Source organism: Bombina bombina, chromosome 8 (assembly GCF_027579735.1).
Source record: "Bombina bombina isolate aBomBom1 chromosome 8, aBomBom1.pri, whole genome shotgun sequence".
In the NCBI taxonomy this organism is placed as follows: Eukaryota; Metazoa; Chordata; class Amphibia; order Anura; family Bombinatoridae; genus Bombina; species Bombina bombina.
In genome coordinates this window covers 283,727,602-283,743,270 of record NC_069506.1, presented here as the reverse complement: position 1 = coordinate 283,743,270, position 15,669 = coordinate 283,727,602, and the positions used below count along the sequence as shown (strand labels likewise).

The following is a 15,669-nucleotide window of genomic DNA, read 5'->3' as shown; positions in this document are numbered from 1 at the left end:
TATCGCTTTAATGTCACTGTAACAGTTCTTAGAGAAAAAAAATGTAATTGTACAGCAAATAAATATAAATGTAACAGATAAATAAAACATATCACAGAGTAAATAAATATAAATGTTACTAAAGAATAACAAATGTAACAGGTTACAGAACAATTACATATACAATTATCTCTGTAGTCTATATTTCAGTTTGCATTGCTAGCATCATGTATACATTATGTAAAACATGAGCTTCCTCATACTAGTTGTAGTAAGACATACTAGTTGTAGTAAGACATACTAGGTAGTAGTAGGACATACTAGTTGTAGTAAGACATACTAGGTAGTAGTAGGACATACTAGTTATTAGTAGGAGATACTAGTTGTAGTAAGACATTCTAGTTGTAGTAAGACATACTAGGTAGTAGTAGGACATACTAGTTAATAGTAGGAAATACTAGTTGTAGTAAGACATACTAGGTAGTAGTAGGACATACTAGTTATTAGTAGGAAATACTAGTTGTAGTAAGACATACTAGGTAGTAGTAGGACATACTAGTTATTAGTAGGAGATACTAGTTGTAGTAAGACATACTAGTTGTAGTAAGACATACTAGGTAGTAGTAGGACATACTAGTTATTAGTAGGAAATACTAGTTGTAGTAAGACATACTAGTTGTAGTAAGACATACTAGTTGTAGTAAGACATACTAGGTAGTAGTAGGACATACTAGTTATTAGTAGGAAATATTAGTTGTAGTAACACATACTAGTTATTATTAGGAGATACTAGTTGTAGTAAGACATACTAGTTGTAGTAAGACATACTAGTTGTAGTAGGACATACTAGATGATTTAGCACATACTATTTGTAGGATAAATAACTAATTCAGCAGGAGATACTAGTTGTAGTAAGACATACTAGGTAGTATTAGGATATAATAGGTAGTAGTAGGACATACTAGTTGTAAAACATACTAGTTATTAGTAGGAGATACTAGTTGAAGTAAGACATACTAGTTGTAGTAAGACATACTAGTTGTAGTAAGACATACTAGTTATTAGTAGGAGATAATAGTTGTAGTAAGACATACTAGTTATTAGTAGGAGATAATAGTTGTAGTAAAACATACTAGTTATTAGTAGGAAATACTAGTTGTAGTAAGACATACTAGTTATTAGTAGGAGATACTAGTTGTAGTAAGACATACTAGCTATTAGGAGATACTATTTGTAGTAAGACATACTAGTTGTACAACATACTAGTTTTTAGTAGGAGATACTAGTTTTAGTAAGACATACCAGTTATTAGTAGGAAATACTAGTTGTAGTAAGATATCCTAGTTATTAGTAGAGATACTAGCTGTAGTAAGTCCTACTATTTGTTGTAAGACATACTAGGTAGTAGTAAGACATACTAGTTATTTGTAGGAGACTCTAGTTGTAGTAAGACATACTAGCTATTAGGAGATACTATTTGTAGTAAGACATACTAGTTGTACAACATACTAGTTTTTAGTAGGAGATACTAGTTGTAGTACGACATACCAGTTATTAGTAGGAAATACTAGTTGTAGTAAGATATCCTAGTTATTAGTAGAGATACTAGCTGTAGTAAGTCCTACTAGTTGTAGTAAGACATACTAGGTAGTATTAGGATATAATAGGTAGTAGTAGGACATACTAGTTGTAAAACATACTAGTAATTAGCAGGAGATACTAGTTGTAGTAAGACATACTAGGTAGTATTAGGATATAATAGGTAGTAGTAGGACATACTAGTTGTAAAACATACTAGTTATTAGTAGGAGATACTAGTTGTAGTAAGACATACTAGTTGTAGTAAGACATACTAGTTGTAGTAAGACATACTAGTTATTAGTAGGAGATAATAGTTGTAGTAAAACATACTAGTTATTAGTAGGAAATACTAGTTGTAGTAAGACATACTAGTTATTAGTAGGAAATACTAGTTGTAGTAAGACATACTAGTTATTAGTAGGAGATACTAGTTGTAGTAAGACATACTAGCTATTAGGAGATACTATTTGTAGTAAGACATACTAGTTGTACAACATACTAGTTTTTAGTAGGAGATACTAGTTGTAGTAAGACATACCAGTTATTAGTAGGAAATACTAGTTGTAGTAAGATATCCTAGTTATTAGTAGAGATACTAGCTGTAGTAAGTCCTACTATTTGTTGTAAGACATACTAGGTAGTAGTAAGACATACTAGTTATATTAAGACATACTAGTTGTAGTAAGACAGACTAGTTATTAGTAGGACATACTAGTTATTAGTAGGACATACTAGTTGGATAAGACATACTAGTTATTAGTAGGAGATACTAGTTATTAGTAAGACCATACTAGTTGTAGTAAGACATACTCGTTATTAGTAAGACATACTCGTTATTAGTAAGACATACTCGTTATTAGTAAGACATACAAGTTGTAGTAAGGCATACTAGTTGTAGTTAGACATACTAGTTATTAGTAGGAGATAATTATATAGTGCATAAAGTGACTTTTACTTGTACATAATTATATAGTATATAAAGTCACTGTTTACTTGTACATAATTATGTAGTGTATAAAGTCACTGTTTACTTGTATATAATTATATAGTGTATAAAGTCACCGTTTACTTGTACATAATTATAAAGTCAGTTTACTTGTATAGTTGTACAGTCACAGTTTATTTGTACATAATTATGTAGTGTATGAAGTCACTGTTTACTTGTACATAATTATATAGTGTATAAAGTCACATTTTACTTGTATATAATTATATAGTGTATAAAGTCACTGTTTACTTGTACATAATTATATAGTGTATAAAGTCACAGTTTACTTGTACATAATTATAAAGTGTATAAAGTCAGTTTACTTGTATATAATTATATAGTGTATAAAGTGAGCGTTTACTTGTATATAATTATATAGTGTATAAAGTGAGCGTTTACTTGTATATAATTATATAGTGTATAAAGTCACCATTTATTTGTACATAATTATATAGTGTATAAAGTCACAGTTTACTTGTACATAATTATATAGTGTATAAAGTCACAGTTTACTTGTACATAATTATATAGTGTATAAAGTCACAGTTTACTTGTATATAATTATATAGTGTATAAAGTCACAGTTTACTTGTACATAATTATATAGTATGTAAAGTCACCGTTTACTTGTACATAATTATATAGTGTATAAAGTCACCGTTTACTTGTACATAATTATATAGTGTATAAAGTCACCGTTTAGTTGTACATAATTATATAGTGTATAAAGTCACAGTTTACTTGTATATTATTATATAGTGTATAAAGTCACAGTTTACTTGTACATAATTATATAGGCCTAGATTTGGAGTTTGGCGTTAGCCGTGAAAACCAGGGTTAGAGGCTCCTAACGCTTGTTTTAGGCTACCTCCGGTATTTGGAGTCACTCAAAAAAGGGTCTAACGCTCACTTTTCAGCCGCGACTTTTCCATACCGCAGATCCCCTTACGTCAATTGCGTATCCTATCTTTTCAATGGGATCTTTCTAACTCCGGTATTTAGAGTCGTGTCTGAAGTGAGCGTTAGAACTCTAACGACAAAACTCCAGCCGCAGGAAAAAAGTCAGTAGTTAAGAGCTTTCTGGGCTAACGCCGGTTCATAAAGCTCTTAACTACTGTACTCTAAAGTACACTAACACCCATAAACTACCTATGTACCCCTAAACCGAGGTCCCCCCACATCGCTGCAACTCGATTATTTTTTTTGAACCCCTAATCTGCCGACCGCCAACTACGTTATCCTTATGTACCCCTAATCTGCTGCCCCTAACACCGCCGACCCCTATATTATATTTATTAACCCCTAATCTGCCCCCACAACGTCGCCGCCAGCTACCTACACTTATTAACCCCTAATCTGCCGACCGCAAAGCGCCGCCATTTACGTTATCCTTATGTACCCCCAATCTGCTGCCCCTAACACCGCCGACCCCTATATTATATTTATTAACCCCTAATCTGCCCCCCTCAACGTCGCCTCCACCTGCCTACACTTATTAACCCCTAATCTGCCGAGCGGACCGCACCGCTACTATAATAAAGTTATTAACCCCTAATCCGCCTCACTAACCCTATAATAAATAGTATTAACCCCTAATCTGCCCTCCCTAACATCGCCGACACCTAACTTCAATTATTAACCCCTAATCTGCCGACCGGAGCTCACCGCTATTCTAATAAATGTATTAACCCCTAAAGCTAAGTCTAACCCTAACACTAACATCCCCCTAAGTTAAATATAATTTTAATCTAACGAAATTAATTAACTCTTATTAAATAAATTATTTCTATTTAAAGCTAAATACTTACCTGTAAAATAAATCCTAATATAGCTACAATATAAATTATAATTACATTGTAGCTATTTTAGGATTAATATTTATTTTACAGGCAACTTTGTAATTATTTTAACCATGTACAATAGCTATTAAATAGTTAAGAACTATTTAATAGTTACCTAGTTAAAATAATTACAAAATTACCTGTAAAATAAATCCTAACCTAAGTTACAATTAAACCTAACACTATACTATCATTAAATTAATTAAATAAAATACCTACAATTACCTACAATTAAACCTAACACTACACTATCAATACATTAATTAAATACAATATCTACAAATAACTACAATGAAATAAACTAACTAAAGTACAAAAAATAAAAAAGAACTAAGTTACAAAAAATAAAAAAATATCTACAAACATAAGAAAAATATTACAACAATTTTAAACTAATTACACCTACTCTAAGCCCCTAATAAAACAACAAAGCCCCCCAAAATAAAAAATGCCCTACCCTATTCTAAATTACTAAAGTTAAAAGCTCTTTTACCTTACCAGCCCTGAACAGGGCCCTTTGCGGGGCATGCCCCAAGAAGTTCAGCTCTTTTGCCTGTAAAAAAAACATACAATACCCCCCCCCCAACATTGCAACCCACCACCCACATACCCCTAATCTAAACCAAACCCCCCTTAAATAAACCTAACACTAAGCCCCTGAAGATCTTCCTACTTTATCTTCACTATATCAGGTTCACCGATCCGTCCTGAAGAGCTCCTCCGATGTCCTGATCCAAGCCCAAGCGGGGGGCTGAAGATGTCCATGATCCGGTAGAAGTCTTCATCCAAGCGGGGCAGAAGAGGTCTTCCATCCGATTGAAGTCTTCATCCAAGCGGGGCAGAAGAGGTCTTCCATCCGATTGAAGTCTTCATCCAGGCGGCATCTTCTATCGACATCCATCTGGAGCGGAGCGGCAGCATCCTGAAGACCTCCGACGCGGAACATCCATCCTGGCCGACGACTGAACGACGAATGACGGTTCCTTTAAATGACGTCATCCAAGATGGCGTCCCTCGAATTCCGATTGGCTGATAGGATTCTATCAGCCAATCGGAATTAAGGTAGGAAAAATCTGATTGGCTGATTGAATCAGCCAATCAGATATAGCTCACATTCTATTGGCTGATCGGAACAGCCAATAGAATGCAAGCTCAATCTGATTGGCTGATTGGATCAGCCAATCGGATTGAACTTGATTCTGATTGGCTGATTCCATCAGCCAATCAGAATATTCCTACCTTAATTCTGATTGGCTGATAGAATCCTATCAGCCAATCGGAATTCGAGGGACGCCATCTTGGATGACGTCATTTAAAGGAACCGTCATTCGTCGTTCAGTCGTCGGCCAGGATGGATGTTCCACGTCGGAGGTCTTCAGGATGCTGCCGCTCCGCTCCAGATGGATGTCGATAGAAGATGCCGCCTGGATGAAGACTTCAATCGGATGGAAGACCTCTTCTGCCCCGCTTGGATGAAGACTTCAATCGGATGGAAGACCTCTTCTGCCCCGCTTGGATGAAGACTTCTACCGGATCATGGACATCTTCAGCCCCCCGCTTGGGCTTGGATCAGGACATCGGAGGAGCTCTTCAGGACGGATCGGTGAACCTGATATGGTGAAGATAAGGTAGGAAGATCTTCAGGGGCTTAGTGTTAGGTTTATTTAAGGGGGGTTTGGGTTAGATTAGGGGTATGTGGGTGGTGGGTTGTAATGTTGGGGGGGGTATTGTATGTTTTTTTTTACAGGCAAAAGAGCTGAACTTCTTGGGGCATGCCCCGCAAAGGGCCCTGTTCAGGGCTGGTAAGGTAAAAGAGCTTTTAACTTTAGTAATTTAGAATAGGGTAGGGCATTTTTTTATTTTGGGGGGCTTTGTTGTTTTATTAGGGGGCTTAGAGTAGGTGTAATTAGTTTAAAATTGTTGTAATATTTTTCTTATGTTTGTAGATATTTTTTTATTTTTTGTAACTTAGTTCTTTTTTATTTTTTGTTCTTTAGTTAGTTTATTTCATTGTAGTTATTTGTAGATATTGTATTTAATTAATGTATTGATAGTGTAGTGTTAGGTTTAATTGTAGGTAATTGTAGGTATTTTATTTAATTAATTTAATGATAGTAAAGTGTTAGGTTTAATTGTAACTTAGGTTAGGATTTATTTTACAGGTAATTTTATAATTATTTTAACTAGGTAACTATTAAATAGTTCTTAACTATTTAATAGCTATTGTACATGGTTAAAATAATTACAAAGTTGCCTGTAAAATAAATATTAATCCTAAAATAGCTACAATGTAATTATAATTTATATTGTAGCTATATTAGGATTTATTTTACAGGTAAGTATTTAGCTTTAAATAGGAATAATTTATTTAATAAGAGTTAATTAATTTCGTTAGATTAAAATTATATTTAATTTAGGGGGGTGTTAGTGTTAGGGTTAGACTTAGCTTTAAGGGTTAATACATTTATTAGAATAGCGGTGAGCTCCGGTCGGCAGATTAGGGGTTAATAATTGAAATTAGGTGTCGGCGATGTTAGGGAGGGCAGATTAGGGGTTAATACTATTTATTATAGGGTTAGTGAGGCGGATTAGGGGTTAATAACTTTATTATAGCAGCGGTGCGGTCCGCTCGGCAGATTAGGGGTTATTAAGTGTAGGCAGGTGGAGGCGACGTTGTGGGGGGCAGATTAGGGGTTAATAAATATAATATAGGGGTCGGCGATGTTAGGGCAGCAGATTAGGGGTACATAGGGATAATGTAAGTAGCAGCGGTTTACGGAGCGGCAGATTAGGGGTTAATAATAATATGCAGGGGTCAGCGATAGCGGGGGCGGCAGATTAGGGGTTAATAAGTGTAAGGTTAGGGGTGTTTAGACTCGGGATACATGTTAGAGTGTTAGGTGCAGACGTAGGAAGTGTTTCCGCATAGCAAACAATGGGGCTGCGTTAGGAGCTGAATGCGGCTTTTTTGCAGGTGTTAGGTTTTTTTTCAGCTCAAACAGCCCCATTGTTTTCTATGGGGGAATCGTGCACGAGCACGTTTTTGAGGCTGGCCGCTTGCGTAAGCAACTCTGGTATCGAGAGTTGAAGCTGCGTTAAAAATGCTCTACGCTCCTTTTTTGGAGCCTAACGCAGCCTTTATGTGGACTCTCAATACCAGAGTTATTTTTATGGTGCGGCCAGAAAAAAGCCGGCATTAGCTACGCGGGTCCTTACCGACAAAACTCTAAATCTAGCCGATAGTGTATAAAGTCACAGTTTACTTGTACATAATTATATAGTGTATAAAGTCACAGTTTATTTGTACATATTTATATAGTGTATAAAGTCACAGTTTACTTGTACATAATTATATAGTGTATAAAGTCACAGTTTACTTGTACATAATTATATAGTGTATAAAGTCACAGTTTACTTGTACATAATTATATAGTGTATAAAGTCACAGTTTACTTGTACATAATTATATAGTATGTAAAGTCACCGTTTACTTGTACATAATTATATAGTGTATAAAGTCACAGTTTACTTGTACATAATTATATAGTGTATAAAGTCACAGTTTACTTGTATATAATTATATAGTGTATAAAGTCACAGTTTACTTGTATATAATTATATAGTGTATAAAGTCACCGTTTACTTGTACATAATTATATAGTGTATAAAGTCACCGTTTACTTGTACATAATTATATAGTGTATAAAGTGAGCATTTACTTGTACATAATTATATAGTGTATAAAGTGAGCATTTACTTGTACATAATTATATAGTGTATAAAGTGAGGGTTTACTTGTATATAATTATATAGTGTATAAAGTGAGCATTTACTTGTACATAATTATATAGTGTATAAAGTGAGCGTTTACTTGTACATAATTATATAGTGTATAAAGTGAGGGTTTACTTGTACATAATTATATAGTGTATAAAGTCACTGTTTCTTCTGTTATGTGTGATCAGTCCACGGGTCATCATTACTTCTGGGATATAACTCCTCCCCAACAGGAAATGCAAGAGGATTCACCCAGCAGAGCTGCATATAGCTCCTCCCCTCTACGTCAGTCCCAGTCATTCTCTTGCACCCAACGACTAGATAGGATGTGTGAGAGGACTATGGTGATTATACTTAGTTTTTATGACTTCAATCAAAAGTTTGTTATTTTACAATAGCACCGGAGCGTGTTATTACTTCTCTGGCAGAGTTTGAGGAAGAATCTGCCAGAGTTTTTTACTATGATTTTAACCGGAGTAGTTAAGATCATATTGCTGTTCTCGGCCATCTGAGGGAGGTAAAAGCTTCAGATCAGGGGACAGCGGGCAGATGAATCTGCATTGAGGTATGTAGCAGTTTTTATTTTCTGAATGGAATTGATGAGAAAATCCTGCTATACCGTTATAATGACATGTATGTATATACTTCAGTATTCTGGGGATGGTATTTCACCGGAACTACGCTGTTAAAAGTCACTAATCCTTTTAATAAGTATTTATCATGTTAAACGTTTTTGCTGGAATGTAGAATCGTTTACATTGCTGAGGTACTGAGTGAATAAATATTTGGGCATTATTTTCCACTTGGCAGTTGTTTGATTTTAATTGTGACAGTTTCGTTTCTCTTCACTGCTGTGTGTGAGGGGGAGGGGCCGTTTTTGGCGCTCTTTGCTACGCATCAAAAAATTCCAGTCAGTTACTCTTATATTTCCTGCATGATCCGGTTCATCTCTGACAGATCTCAGGGGTCTTCAAACTTCTTTGGAGGGAGGTAGATTCTCTCAGCAGAGCTGTGAGAATTTTATATTGACTGTGAATAAAAACGTTGCTCTGTAATTTTTATGTCAAATTTAATTATTGTTATTTTACTAATGGGAACAAACCTTTGCTAAAAGTTGTGTTGTTTTAAAGTTTGATGCTATAACTGTTTTTCAGTTCATTATTTCAACTGTCATTTAATCGTTTAGTACCTCTTTGAGGCACAGTACGTTTTTGCTAAAAAAGATTATAACCAAGTTGCAAGTTTATTGCTAGTGTGTTAAACATGTCTGACTCAGAGGAAGATATCTGTGTCATTTGTTCCAATGCCAAGGTGGAGCCCAATAGAAATTTATGTACTAACTGTATTGATGCTACTTTAAATAAAAGTCAATCTGTACAATGTGAACAAATTTCACCAAACAGCGAGGGGAGAGTTATGCCGACTAACTCGCCTCACGCGGCAGTACCTGCATCTCCCGCCCGGGAGGTGCGTGATATTATGGCGCCTAGTACATCTGGGCGGCCATTACAGATAACATTACAAGATATGGCTACTGTTATGACTGAAGTTTTGTCTAAATTACCAGAACTAAGAGGCAAGCGTGATCACTCTGGGGTGAGAACAGAGTGCGCTGACAATACTAGGGCCATGTCTGATACTGCGTCACAGCTTGCAGAGCATGAGGACGGAGAGCTTCATTCTGTGGGTGACGGTTCTGATCCAAACAGATTGGATTCAGATATTTCAAATTTTAAATTTAAATTGGAGAACCTCCGTGTATTACTAGGGGAGGTCTTAGCAGCTCTCAATGATTGTAACACCGTTGCAATACCAGAGAAACTGTGTAGGTTGGATAAATACTTTGCGGTACCGGCGAGTACTGACGTTTTTCCTATACCTAAGAGACTAACTGAAATTGTTACTAAGGAGTGGGATAGACCCGGTGTGCCATTCTCACCCCCTCCAATATTTAGAAAGATGTTTCCAATAGACGCCACCACTCGGGACTTATGGCAAACGGTCCCTAAGGTGGAGGGAGCAGTTTCTACTTTAGCTAAGCGTACCACTATCCCGGTGGAGGATAGCTGTGCTTTTTCAGATCCAATGGATAAAAAATTAGAGGGTTACCTTAAGAAAATGTTTGTTCAACAAGGTTTTATATTGCAACCCCTTGCATGTATCGCGCCGATTACGGCTGCGGCAGCATTTTGGATTGAGTCTCTGGAAGAGAACCTTAGTTCATCTACGCTAGACGACATTACGGACAGGCTTAGAGTCCTTAAACTAGCTAATTCATTCATTTCGGAGGCCGTAGTACATTTAACCAAGCTTACGGCTAAGAACTCAGGATTCGCCATACAGGCACGTAGGGCGCTGTGGCTAAAATCCTGGTCAGCTGATGTTACTTCTAAGTCCAAATTACTTAATATACCTTTCAAGGGGCAGTCTTTATTTGGGCCCGGTTTGAAAGAAATTATCGCTGACATTACAGGAGGTAAGGGCCACGCCCTACCTCAAGACAAAGCCAAAGCTAAGGCTAGACAGTCTAATTTTCGTCCCTTTCGGAATTTCAAAACAGGAGCAGCATCAACCTCCACTGCACCAAAACAGGAAGGAGCTGTTGCTCGTTACAGGCAAGGCTGGAAGCCTAACCAGTCCTGGAACAAGAGCAAGCAGGCCAGGAAACCTGCTGCTGCCCCAAAGACAGCATGAACCGAAAGCCCCCGATTCGGGACCGGATCTAGTGGGGGGCAGACTTTCTCTCTTCGCCCAGGCCTGGGCAAGAGATGTTCAGGATCCCTGGGCACTAGAGATCATATCTCAGGGATACCTTCTAGACTTCAAATTATCTCCCCCAAGAGGGAGATTTCATCTGTCAAGGTTGTCAACAAATCAGATAAAGAAAGAAGCGTTTCTACGCTGTGTACAAGATCTGTTATTAATGGGTGTGATCCATCCGGTTCCGCGGTCGGAACAAGGACAAGGGTTCTACTCAAACCTGTTTGTGGTTCCCAAAAAAGAGGGAACTTTCAGGCCAATCTTAGATTTAAAGATTCTAAACAAATTCCTAAGAGTTCCATCGTTCAAAATGGAAACTATTCGGACAATCTTACCCATGATCCAAAAGGGTCAGTACATGACCACAGTGGATTTAAAAGATGCTTACCTTCACATACCGATCCACAAAGATCATCACCGGTATCTAAGGTTTGCCTTCTTAGACAGGCACTACCAGTTTGTAGCTCTTCCATTCGGATTGGCTACGGCTCCAAGAATCTTCACAAAGGTTCTGGGTGCCCTTCTGGCGGTACTAAGACCGCGAGGGATTTCGGTAGCTCCGTACCTAGACGACATTCTAATACAAGCTTCAAGCTTTCAAACTGCCAAGTCTCATACAGAGCTAGTTCTGGCATTTCTAAGGTCGCATGGATGGAAAGTGAACGAAAAGAAGAGTTCTCTTTTTCCTCTCACAAGAGTTCCATTCTTGGGGACTCTTATAGATTCTGTAGAAATGAAGATTTACCTGACAGAAGACAGGCTAACAAAGCTTCAAAATGAATGCCGTGTCCTTCATTCCATTCAACACCCGTCAGTAGCTCAATGCATGGAGGTGATCGGCTTAATGGTAGCGGCAATGGACATAGTACCTTTTGCACGCCTACACCTCAGACCGCTGCAATTGTGCATGCTAAGTCAGTGGAATGGGGATTACTCAGATTTGTCCCCTACTCTGAATCTGAATCAAGAGACCAGAAATTCTCTTCTATGGTGGCTTTATCGGCCACACCTGTCCAGGGGGATGCCATTCAGCAGGCCAGACTGGACAATTGTAACAACAGACGCCAGCCTACTAGGTTGGGGCGCTGTCTGGAATTCTCTGAAGGCTCAGGGACTATGGAATCAGGAGGAGAGTCTCCTTCCAATAAACATTCTGGAATTGAGAGCAGTTCTCAATGCCCTTCTGGCTTGGCCCCAATTAACAACTCGGGGGTTCATCAGGTTTCAGTCGGACAACATCACGACTGTAGCTTACATCAACCATCAGGGAGGGACAAGAAGCTCCCTAGCAATGATGGAAGTATCAAGGATAATTCGCTGGGCAGAGTCTCACTCTTGCCACCTGTCAGCAATCCACATCCCGGGAGTGGAGAACTGGGAGGCGGATTTCTTGAGTCGCCAGACTTTTCATCCGGGGGAGTGGGAACTTCATCCGGAGGTCTTTGCCCAAATACTTCAACGTTGGGGCAAACCAGAGATAGATCTCATGGCGTCTCGCCAGAACGCCAAACTTCCTCGCTACGGGTCCAGATCCAGGGATCCGGGAGCGGTTCTGATAGATGCTTTGACAGCACCTTGGAACTTCGGGATGGCTTATGTGTTTCCACCCTTCCCGCTGCTTCCTCGATTGATTGCCAAAATCAAACAGGAGAGAGCATCAGTGATTCTAATAGCGCCTGCATGGCCACGCAGGACTTGGTATTCAGATCTAGTGGACATGTCATCCTGTCCGCCTTGGTCTCTACCTCTAAGACAGGACCTTCTGATACAGGGTCCATTCAAACATCAAAATCTAACTTCTCTGAAGCTGACTGCTTGGAAATTGAACGCTTGATTTTATCAAAACGTGGTTTTTCTGAGTCGGTTATTGATACCCTGATACAGGCTAGGAAGCCTGTTACCAGAAAGATTTACCATAAAATATGGCGTAAATACCTATACTGGTGCGAATCCAAACGTTACTCCTGGAGTAAGGTTAGGATCCCTAGGATATTGTCCTTTCTACAAGAAGGGTTAGAAAAGGGTTTATCAGCTAGTTCATTAAAGGGACAGATTTCAGCTCTGTCCATCTTGTTACACAGGCGTCTGTCGGAAAATCCAGACGTCCAGGCTTTTTGTCAGGCTTTAGCTAGGATCAAGCCTGTGTTTAAAGCTGTTGCTCCACCATGGAGTTTAAACTTAGTTCTTAACGTTTTACAGGGTGTTCCGTTTGAACCCCTTCATTCCATTGATATAAAATTGTTATCTTGGAAAGTTCTGTTTTTAATGGCTATTTCCTCGGCTCGAAGAGTCTCTGAGTTATCAGCCTTACATTGTGATTCTCCTTATCTGATTTTTCACTCAGACAAGGTAGTTCTGCGTACTAAACCTGGGTTCTTACCTAAGGTAGTCACTAACAGGAATATCAATCAAGAGATTGTTGTTCCATCCTTGTGTCCAAATCCTTCTTCAAAGAAGGAACGTCTTCTACACAATCTGGATGTAGTTCGTGCCCTCAAGTTCTACTTGCAGGCAACTAAAGATTTTCGCCAAACTTCTTCCCTGTTTGTCGTTTATTCTGGACAGAGGAGAGGTCAAAAAGCTTCTGCTACCTCTCTCTCTTTTTGGCTTCGTAGCATAATACGTTTAGCCTATGAGACTGCTGGACAGCAGCCTCCTGAAAGAATTACAGCTCACTCCACTAGAGCTGTGGCTTCCACTTGGGCCTTTAAGAATGAGGCCTCTGTTGAACAGATTTGCAAGGCTGCAACTTGGTCTTCGCTTCATACTTTTTCCAAATTTTACAAATTTGACACTTTTGCTTCTTCGGAGGCTATTTTTGGGAGAAAGGTTCTTCAGGCAGTGGTTCCTTCTGTATAATGAGCCTGCCTATCCCTCCCGTCATCCGTGTACTTTTGCTTTGGTATTGGTATCCCAGAAGTAATGATGACCCGTGGACTGATCACACATAACAGAAGAAAACATAATTTATGCTTACCTGATAAATTCCTTTCTTCTGTTGTGTGATCAGTCCACGGCCCGCCCTGTTTTAAGGCAGGTAAATATCTTTTAAATTATACTCCAGTCACCACTTCACCCTTGGTTACTCCTTTCTCGTTGATTCTTGGTCGAATGACTGGGACTGACGTAGAGGGGAGGAGCTATATGCAGCTCTGCTGGGTGAATCCTCTTGCATTTCCTGTTGGGGAGGAGTTATATCCCAGAAGTAATGATGACCCGTGGACTGATCACACAACAGAAGAAAGGAATTTATCAGGAAAGCATAAATTATGTTTTTGTTTACTTGTATATAATTATATAGTGTTTAAAGTCACTGTTTTGTTTACTTGTACATAATTATATAGTGTATAAAGTCACAGTTTACTTGTATATAATTATATAGTGTATAAAGTCACTGTTTACTTGTACATAATTATATAGTGTATAAAGTCACCGTTTACTTGTACATAATTATATAGTGTATAAAGTCACCATTTACTTGTACATAATTATATAGTGTATAAAGTCACCGTTTAGTTGTACATAATTATATAGTGTATAAAGTCACCGTTTACTTGTACATAATTATATAGTGTATAAAGTCACCGTTTACTTGTACATAATTATATAGTGTATAAAGTCACAGTTTACTTGTACATATTTATATAGTGTATAAAGTCACAGTTTACTTGTACATAATTATATAGTGTATAAAGTCACCGTTTAGTTGTACATAATTATATAGTGTATAAAGTCACCGTTTAGTTGTATATAATTATATAGTGTATAAAGTCACTGTTTACTTGTACATAATTATATAGTGTATAAAGTCACCGTTTAGTTGTACATAATTATATAGTGTATAAAGTCACCGTTTACTTGTACATAATTATATAGTGTATAAAGTCACCGTTTAGTTGTACATAATTATATAGTGTATAAAGTCACAGTTTAGTTGTACATAATTATATAGTGTATAAAGTCACAGTTTACTTGTACATAATTATATAGTGTATAAAGTCACAGTTTACTTGTACATAATTATATAGTGTATAAAGTCACAGTTTACTTGTACATAATTATATAGTGTATAAAGTCACAGTTTACTTGTACATAATTATATAGTGTATAAAGTCACAGTTTACTTGTACATAATTATATAGTGTATAAAGTCACTGTTTAGTTGTACATAATTATATAGTGTATAAAGTCACCGTTTACTTGTACATAATTATATAGTGTATAAAGTCACCGTTTAGTTGTACATAATTATATAGTGTATAAAGTCACCGTTTAGTTGTACATAATTATATAGTGTATAAAGTCACTGTTTACTTGTACATAATTATATAGTGTATAAAGTGAGCGTTTACTTGTACATAATTATATAGTGTATAAAGTCACAGATTGCTTGTACATAATTATATAGTGTATAAAGTCACCGTTTACTTGTACATAATTATATAGTGTATAAAGTCACCGTTTACTTGTACATAATTATATAGTGTATAAAGTCACAGTTTACTTGTACATAATTATATAGTGTATAAAGTCACAGTTTACTTGTACATAATTATATAGTGTATAAAGTCACAGTTTACTTGTACATAATTATATAGTGTATAAAGTCACAGTTTACTTGTACATAATTATATAGTATGTAAAGTCACCGTTTACTTGTACATAATTATATAGTATGTAAAGTCACCGTTTACTTGTACATAATTATATAGTGTATAAAGTCACCGTTTAGTTGTACATAAT

General features: G+C 37.1%; 1 protein-coding gene across 13 annotated transcripts in view; it reads left to right on the top strand.

Annotated features, from left to right (window-relative positions):
* The window catches only part of PKNOX2 (PBX/knotted 1 homeobox 2), a 1,550,023-nt gene that overhangs the window by 795,429 nt on the left and 738,925 nt on the right, over positions 1-15,669 (top strand). The window lies entirely within an intron of this gene.